Genomic DNA, 8,363 nt, shown 5'->3' with positions numbered 1-8,363 from the left:
GATCCACCAGCAGATGGTAGGTTATTGAGTTACACTAGGCTCTACGGCCTCACATTGACATCCGCTCCTCCCACTCCTATGCTGTGCCCCAAGACCTCACTTCTCTTTCTCCTCTTGCCCTTATCAAAACTGACTCTTCTCGGGTGACTGTTCCTGTTGTTGAGGCCTTAGGAACACATCTCCCCTGGACCTTTCTGATGCAGTTCAAGGAATCCACAAGTAGAAGACGCTGCTCAAATATATTTTCGAGTTATACAAGATTCTATAGCCTCACGTTGACATCCACCACCACCCCCACTCCCTTCCTGTGCCCCCAAAGCTATCTTCTCTTTCTTCTCTTGACCTTATCAAAACTGGCTGTGCAGCAGTGACTGTGTCTGTGGTGAAGCCTTTGGCAACACAACACCCCAAGGGCTTTCTGATATAGTTCAAGGAATCAACCAGCAGATGGTGATGCTCCACTAACATAGATATCAGAACCACATAATCAGTTCATAGGTTCTTTATAATTTTTTATGTATATATTTACTTTGGCTGTGCTGGGTCTTTGGAGAAGGCAATGGCACCCCACTCAAGTCCTCTTGCCTGGAGAATCCCATGGATGGAGGAGCCTGGTGGGCTGCAGTCCATGGGGTCCCTAAGAGTCGGACATGACTGAGCGACTTCACTTTCACTTTTCACTTTCATGCATTGGAGGAGGAAATGGCAACCCACTCCAGTGTTCTTGCCTGGAGAATCCCAGGGACAGGGGAGCCTGGTAGGAGGCTGTCTATGGGGTTGCACAGAGTCGGACACAACTGAAGCGACTTAGCAGCAGCAGCTGGGTCTTTGTTGCTGTGGTGGGCCTTTCTCTAGCTGCGGTGAGCCAGGGATACTCTTTTTTGCAGCGTTCAGACTTCTCATTGCCCTGACTTCTCATTTCAGAGCACAGGACCTAGGGCACCAGGGCTTCCACAGTTGTGGAACCCAGCTTCGTTGCTCCGTGCAAAGTGGAATCTTCCCGGACCAGGGATCGAAGCCACGTGTCATGCACTGGCGGGCTGATTCTCAACCAGTGAACCACCTGGGGAGCCCCCGCGGCTGAAATCTTAACTACTGGACCTCCAGGGAAGTCCCACAAGTCATGGATTTAGATGCAGGGACATGTGACAGGGGCTTTGTCCCAGAAACAAGGCATGAACTTGTCCTCTGGGATCAGAGGGAATCTGCCACAGGGTGCAACTGACCAGAATAGTGCAGAAAAGCCTAAGCCGAAAGTCAGGAAACCTGGCTGCTACCTTGCATCTCCCACCCACTAGTTGTGTAGCTTTGGGTGCATCATTATGAATCTTCCTTAGTTTGTTTGTACAACACAGTTCACTTACGTCAACCTCTTGGCCCTCAAGCTTCCAGGGAGTAGTGCTTCTCAGTACTGCACTACTTTGCAGGTGGCATGTATTTTGGTGTTGTCTCATGATATCTAGTTAATTTTTGTATGTTATGTGAGTTTTTTTGTTTTTAAAGATGTGCTTTTCCAATGTTTCCAGTATTTTGTTGAAAATGTTATTTTTCTCTGTTGTACTGCATTTACACCTCAGTCAGAAGGCAATAGTCCTTCTGACTTACTTCACTCTGTGTAATAGTTTCATCCACCTCTTAATTAGCCTCCAATTAAAATAAATTTTAAAAAAGGCAATCCTCCATATAGTTTTGAGTATATTGTGAACTCTGTTCTCATCCATTGATCTGTAAATCTATCTTTATACCAAGATCACACTGAATTATTGTTGATCTATATCAAGTTTTGAAATGAAGTAGTATAAATCCTGCATCGTTGTTCTTTTTCAAAAATTTTGGCTCTCCTTAGCCTTTTGTATTTCTATGGAAAGGTGGAATCACTTTGTCAATTTATTTTCAAAGTCCTACTGTTGCTTCATTGGGAATGCATTGAATCTATAGGTCAGTTTTCTAGAGCTCCCATCCAGCAATATTGAGTGTTCAAATCTGTGAGCATGAGATGTCAATTTATGTTTGTAGTATTTAATTCCTTCTGTAATTTTCAGTGTACAGGTCTTCCAGAAATTTTGTCAAATTTATCCCAAAGTACTAATATTTCTGCAAAGAAAACATGTAAATGGCTACCAAACAAATGAACAGATGCTCCATGTCATTGAAAGTTGAAAGTGTCAGCTGCTCAGTCATGTCCAACTCTTTCGCAATTCCAGGGACTGTAGCCCACCAGGCTCCTCTGTCCATGAAATTCTCCAGGCAAGAATACCGGAGTGGGTAGCCATTACTTTCTCCAGGGGATCTTCCCAACCTAGGGATCAAACCCTGGTCTCCTGCACTGCAGGAAGATTCTTTACTGTCTGAGCCACCAGCAAGTCCAATTTCACATCATTAGCCTTAGGGAAATGCACATGAAAATTGCTTCACACATACTAGGATAACCGTAAATTAGAAAAGAAAAATAACAACTGTTGGAGAGTGTGGAATCATCATACATTACTAAGTGGGACTGTAAATGGTGCAGCCTCTATGTAAAACAGTTTGGTGAGTTCTTCCATTAGTTAAACATAGAATTAACATGTTATCCAGCAATTCTACTCCTAGTTGTGGACCCCCAAAATTGAAATCAGGTGTTCAAACAAAACCTGTACTTGAATGTCCATAGTAACCCTATTCACAATGGCAAAAAGGTAGAAACAACACAAATGTCCACAAACATATGACTGGATAAATAAAATGTCATATATCCATAAAATGGAATATTATTCTCCCATTAAAAGAAACATACAATAATGTGAATGAACTACAGATAATGTGAATGAACTACAAAATATTACACTAAGAAGCCAGGTATAAAAGGTTACATATCATATGATTCCATTTGTATGAAATACCCATAAAAAGTATATACATAGAGACAGAAAGCATATTTGTATTTGCCAAGGAGTAGGGTAGGGAGGTAATGAAGACTGACAATGCACATGGTGTTCTCATCTGTGGTGATGGAAATATTCTAGAATTAGATAATGGTGATGGTTACATATTGGGGATGTACTTCATGCTACTGAATTTGATACTTTAAAATGGTTAAAATGGCGACATTTGTTGTGTATTTTGCCATAATAGAAGACCCATCTCATCATAAATTTAAGGATTTGTTCATACTTTCTCAATCTGTTCCACTGATCTACATGACTATCTTTGTACAAGGTGCATACTGTTTTGATTGCTGTGGCTTTATGACTTCTGGAATAGGTATGATAAATCCTTCAACTGTTTTCCTTTTTCAAAATGTTTTGGCTATTTAAGGTGATATAAATGTATATTCCGCATACATTTTAAGATCAGCTTGTCAACTTCTACAGGAAATTCAGCTGAGATTTTGATAGATATTGGGCTCAATCTACAGATAAACTTGGGGAAGGTTGTCATATTGAGTCTCCCAATCCATGAACTATCTTTACTAAGTTTAAATTTTCTCAGCTATGTCTTATAATGTTTTAAGTAATTTTTAGTTTTCGGGTCTTATTCATTTTTTATGGGATTTATCCCTAATGTTTTATTCTTTTGAAGGCTATTGTGTATCCAGTTGCTTTCTTAATTTCATTTTTGGAATTTTTGGTGCTAGTATGTACAAGTATAAGCGATATTTTGATGTTGATATTGTGTCCTGTTGGCCTTGCTAAATTTGTTTATGGGTCTAGTGGCTTTTTTGTGTCTGTGCTTTACTTGTTATTTTCTCCATACAGGATGATCTGTGAATAAATAAAGCTTTATTTCTTCCTTTCCAATTCGGATGGATTTGTCAGGGTAGGGGGCTTATTCCATTTGCTCAAGCTTCCACTGCAATGATGAATAGAAATGGCAAGAGTAGACACCATGCATTGTTCCCAATATTAGGAACATTCTTTCACCATTAAATATTATGCACACTGAGGTTTTTTATAGACTATTTGCCAGAAGAATGAGTTCCTAACAATTTCAATGTTCTTAAAAGATGTTAAAATCATGAATGGGTATTGAATTTCACCAAATCCATGTTTTAAATCTTTTGGAATGATTATGTATTACCCCTTTGTTCTCTTAATATGAAGTATAACATTCACTGGTTTCCTGCCATGACCCCACCCAATTATAGCCCTCAGGATGCTCCCCTCCCCCAGCGTCTGGCCACCAGAGTCGGGTGAGCTCACCAACAGACCCTCTCCTCCAAGGGGGCACCACACCAGAAACAAGAGGCCTCCGTGGTTTTTTTTATTGAACTCAAATAATTTTTTTTATTAACTTAGATAGACACAAGATTTGACAACACTGAAAACAAGAACATTTCTCTGACCAGACTGCGCTGACTGGTGGAGAGTTCATCACACACAGAAAAGGGAAAGCTGTCTTATTCAAGTCGGTGATGGTGTAGAACCTCCACTGCCTGAAAAAGAGATTGCAAATAAAGTACACAGAGAGGAGAGCAGCAGAGGCCTAGTGAGGAGATGAGGAAGAGGTGGGAGAGCAGCAGCAGCAGCAAACTACTCAAGATCAAAATGGTAAGAAAAATAGTGGCAGGAGCACGTGCTGAGGACGTGTCCCCGCCCTTCCCACAGCCAATACCTTTGGGGGCGGACAGCCCCAGCCAGAGCCCCATGGGGAGGGGGGATTCTCTGCAGGTGATGATGGGTCTCTAAGCCCGGGGCCCCTGAATCTCCAACATACTTTCTCCACTTTAGGAAGCGGCCTCCCAGGGCCCAGGCAGCTCCAACAGAGCTGGGAGCCTGGGGAGGACAGGATGCCCGTCCCCCAGAGCACACCCACTAAACAGCTCAGCACCGTCTGCATCGCACAGCCACTCATGTGTGCATAAACACTCACACACACGCATTCACACATGCACACTGACATGTATATTCACACTCTCACACCCGTACCTTCACACACACACATTCGTGCATTCATCTGCACTCATACCCATACACTCATCCACATACACCCACACACACATCCCCACGCTCACACACTCAAGCCCTCATGCATGAACATGCAAATTCACACACACATCCCCACACTCACACATGCACTCAACATGCACACTCACACACCCACACACAGGCACGCACATATTAAGTAAAGACCCTCCCTAGTGCCCTCCCCAGGTCCTCTCAGGCTGGCCCAGGAAGGGGCTGCAGCTGGGCATCCAGTCACCCGGAGGATGAGATCCAAACGTGAAAAGGACATATTTATGCATCAGCCCCAAGGAGGCCCCTGGTCCTCCGCTCCTCTCCTCCCCTGCAGCCCATGTCACAGTCTCTCAGAACTCCAGGGATGCAGTCCAAAGGCTGGCAGTCTCCCGGAAGTGGTCCTGGAGGGACACAGTTGGGGTGGAGGAGGGGCCACCAGGACCAGGGGTTTCCAGGCAACTTGGCACAAGGGAGGAAGCCATCAGCGCCCTTCCGCCTGCGGGAATCTGCGGGGCGCATGTGGTAGCCTGGGTGCAGCCTCAGGCCTCAGGGTGAGGCAGGCAGAGCTCTTCAGCCGGGCCCTGGGTGGCTGAGAAGGGCACATGGTGTGAGGCTCAGCCCCTCTGTCCCAGGGGCAACCAGGCTGCTGTGGTTCTTAGTCCCAGGAACTGAGGACCAGGACCGCAAGCAATCAGTGAGGGGGCAGATGTGGATATGGGATGTGGGTGAGGGCCAGGGCCTCTCCCAGCTCCCCTCAGTGCCGCTCCTGGTGCACCAGTCAGCAGCACAGCCAGGACCGCTGCAGGCCCATCCAGAGCAGATGCTCCTGTGTGATCCTAGCAGGAGGGGCAGCCTGGAGACAGAGACATGGGGTCATGTGTGGGTCTCAGCTCCACCCCACCCACTTGTATCCCTTCCCTCCTATTACACTCGGCCCCAGGAGCCAGCCGACACCCCCACCCAAACTGAGAGGCCTGTGGCACTCAACACCAAGGAACCCCTGGTTAAGCCTTGCATGGGGCTTGGGTTGGGGTGGGGAGGTTTGTGTGTAAGGACCTTGCTCCCCAAGGGGGTTCTGGGACTCATCTCTCCTGTGACCGTATCAGCTCAGACTGTCCCCCAGTTCTTGCCTGTGACTTGCTCTCACCTTCCCTGCCACGGGCCTCTCTCTCTCTCTAGATCTCTTGGGAGCCTGTGCTCCCCTCCCCCATCCCACTGTGCCAGGTCTCCCAGAGACTGGGGGGCAGGTAGGCAGTGCAGACCCAGAGGCAGGTTCAGCTCCCCCACTTCTGATCTATGTCACAAGGGCAAATGTCTCCCTTCCCAGAGCCCAGCAGGTGGGGAGAACCTGCTCCACCAGAGTGTCTCTAGCTCCATCCTTCCTTCCCCATGCCAGTACTGGATCACCAGGCCACCCCTTCCCTCGGGCTCTCCACCTGGAAGGCCCTGCCTCTCTTCGAGGGGTCAGGCAATTTTCTCGGGTGCTCCCCAGGCAACTCTAGGGTCAGGGGTGCCCCAGGCAGGGATTTGACTCTCTGGACAAGACCACGGAAGGGGCGGTTCACCTTCTATAAAACCAGTTCCTGCAAGAAAAACATGGGGACTTGAGAGTTGCCTCTTCACCCAGAGATGTCCCCGTCTCCCCAGTTGTTGCCTACCCTACAAGCCTCTTTTCCATCTGCTCTCCCACCCCGGCCTGACAGCTGCCCGCCACTCAAGGAGACCCCCACTTTCCCAAATCCTTTGGGACACAGGGGCTGCTGGAGGCTGTCCAGGACTGGAGCAGCGCATTCTGTGGCACCAGGAGGGCACTGGTAGGAGGTGGAGGGAGCGTGGCTGAGATGGGGCAGGGCTGGGAGGAACACGTATTTCCCTCTCTTCCCTGTCCCCTGATGCAAAGCTTTGGAGGGTGGCGAGGAGCAAGAGAGACAGCGGGAGCAGGCAGAGAGCAGTCCCACAGACCCGCCAGGAGGAAGTCTTGTGAAGGGCTGAGAAAGTGACAGACCTGGGCTTGGGCCAAGAACACAACCATCCGTCCAGGCTGCCTCTCGAGGGGTGGAGGACAAGGGGGCCAGCATCCGCTCTCTTCTAGGGCTTTCTCAGGGCCTCTCCAGGGCCATTTCCCTCCATTCCCCCGTGTTCAGGTGACACTACCGGGGCCATGGGCCGAGGTGATGGGCTGACCCTCCGAGATGCCCAGGAAGCTGCCTCTCATCCCCAAGTTGGAAATATGACAAGGTTGTCCAGAGGGCCTGTGTGCACCCTGCCTTGCCTGCTCTTGGCTTGGCAGCTTTCCAGGCTGGCTTCCACGGGTCCCTTCCTCCCCCAAGCCCCCCAGGGGCTGGATATGTAGATGCCATGGCAACAGCCTCCCTCCAGCCCGCAAGTCCAACCTCTGGTCTCCTACCTTTTCGGTCAGGGTCAATCATTCATGTTTCTAATGAAAAATTTCTTCCTTCTGCTCCCTCCTTAGGCTAAAGTGAAACAACAGGTTGGCTGCACTCAGATAATTTCCTTGAGTTTCATGGAAAGGGCCCGTTTTGAGAGTTTCAGTGCAGTTTGTCACCAGGCACGAAGTGGCTGGCGAGAGCTGGGGCTTCGGGACTGCGAGGTCGTTTCCGTACCCTGCATGTATCACCGTGATTTTCATTGCCCACTGTTATCTCAGCATCTTTCATTGTGGCCTTTCCTAATACTTCGCATCCTGATGGTTGTATCTCTAATGTAGGAAGAGATACAGGTGGGTCATTTCCAGTGTCATTTGTGAGCTTTAACCCTGTTGGAATAAACAGAAGAATCAGCCATCTGTTTCCCGGAACAAGAAAACTGTCGGCATGGAAGAAAAATCAATGCTGACAGCTTTTTAAAAATACAGGAAACAAGGGATTTTTGGTCCAATCTGGACAAAATGGCACAGACCCATTTTTCCCTGGTCTTCCTTTCTGGGCACGACTACAAATCCATTTAAGAATGCAAGATACAATGAACAGAGAATTCTATAAAGTGGTAAGAGGAAGGCAAAATGGTTTGGGACTCCAGGACTGGAAGAGTAACACAGTAGGTATCTTACATCCCCACATCCAAAAATGTAGGCAACCCAGATCTCGTGTTTTCCAAATCTCAACCGAGCAACAGAAGGCTACCTGAATAGGCTCAGTCCATCCGCAATCGGAAACGGGAAACCATCTGACAACATCAGAACTCCAATCGGAGACGTAAGATTGGTCATGCAGAACTAGCAAGATGGACCTAGCTAACCAGCCACTAGCAGCCGGCCCCAGGAAGCCTCTTCATCCCTATGGGTCAGAGATTCCCACTGAGAGACACTCTAGCCTAAGTAAAGATCTTCCTCATTCCTCACTCTCTGGCAGCATGAGCAGGAGCACATGGGAATCCCAGCAGTACCACATAAATCGAGAAGACCAA

The 8,363-nt window shown here is 47.8% G+C and overlaps 1 long non-coding RNA gene across 1 annotated transcript; it reads right to left on the bottom strand.

The window, feature by feature from the left end:
• Positions 1-4,228: 4,228 nt before the first annotated feature.
• On the bottom strand, positions 4,229-7,713 carry LOC112445801 (uncharacterized). The gene is made up of 2 exons (XR_009493773.1): positions 7,345-7,713; positions 4,229-4,414 (listed from the first exon to the last, which is right to left on the bottom strand). It is a non-coding gene; the product is annotated as an uncharacterized lncRNA (long non-coding RNA).
• Positions 7,714-8,363: the final 650 nt, after the last annotated feature.

The sequence above is a fragment of the Bos taurus genome, unplaced genomic scaffold (assembly GCF_002263795.3).
Source record: "Bos taurus isolate L1 Dominette 01449 registration number 42190680 breed Hereford unplaced genomic scaffold, ARS-UCD2.0 ScbfJmS_848_142, whole genome shotgun sequence".
Lineage (NCBI taxonomy): Eukaryota > Metazoa > Chordata > Mammalia > Artiodactyla > Bovidae > Bos > Bos taurus.
This window is presented reverse-complemented; position numbering and strand designations above follow the sequence as displayed.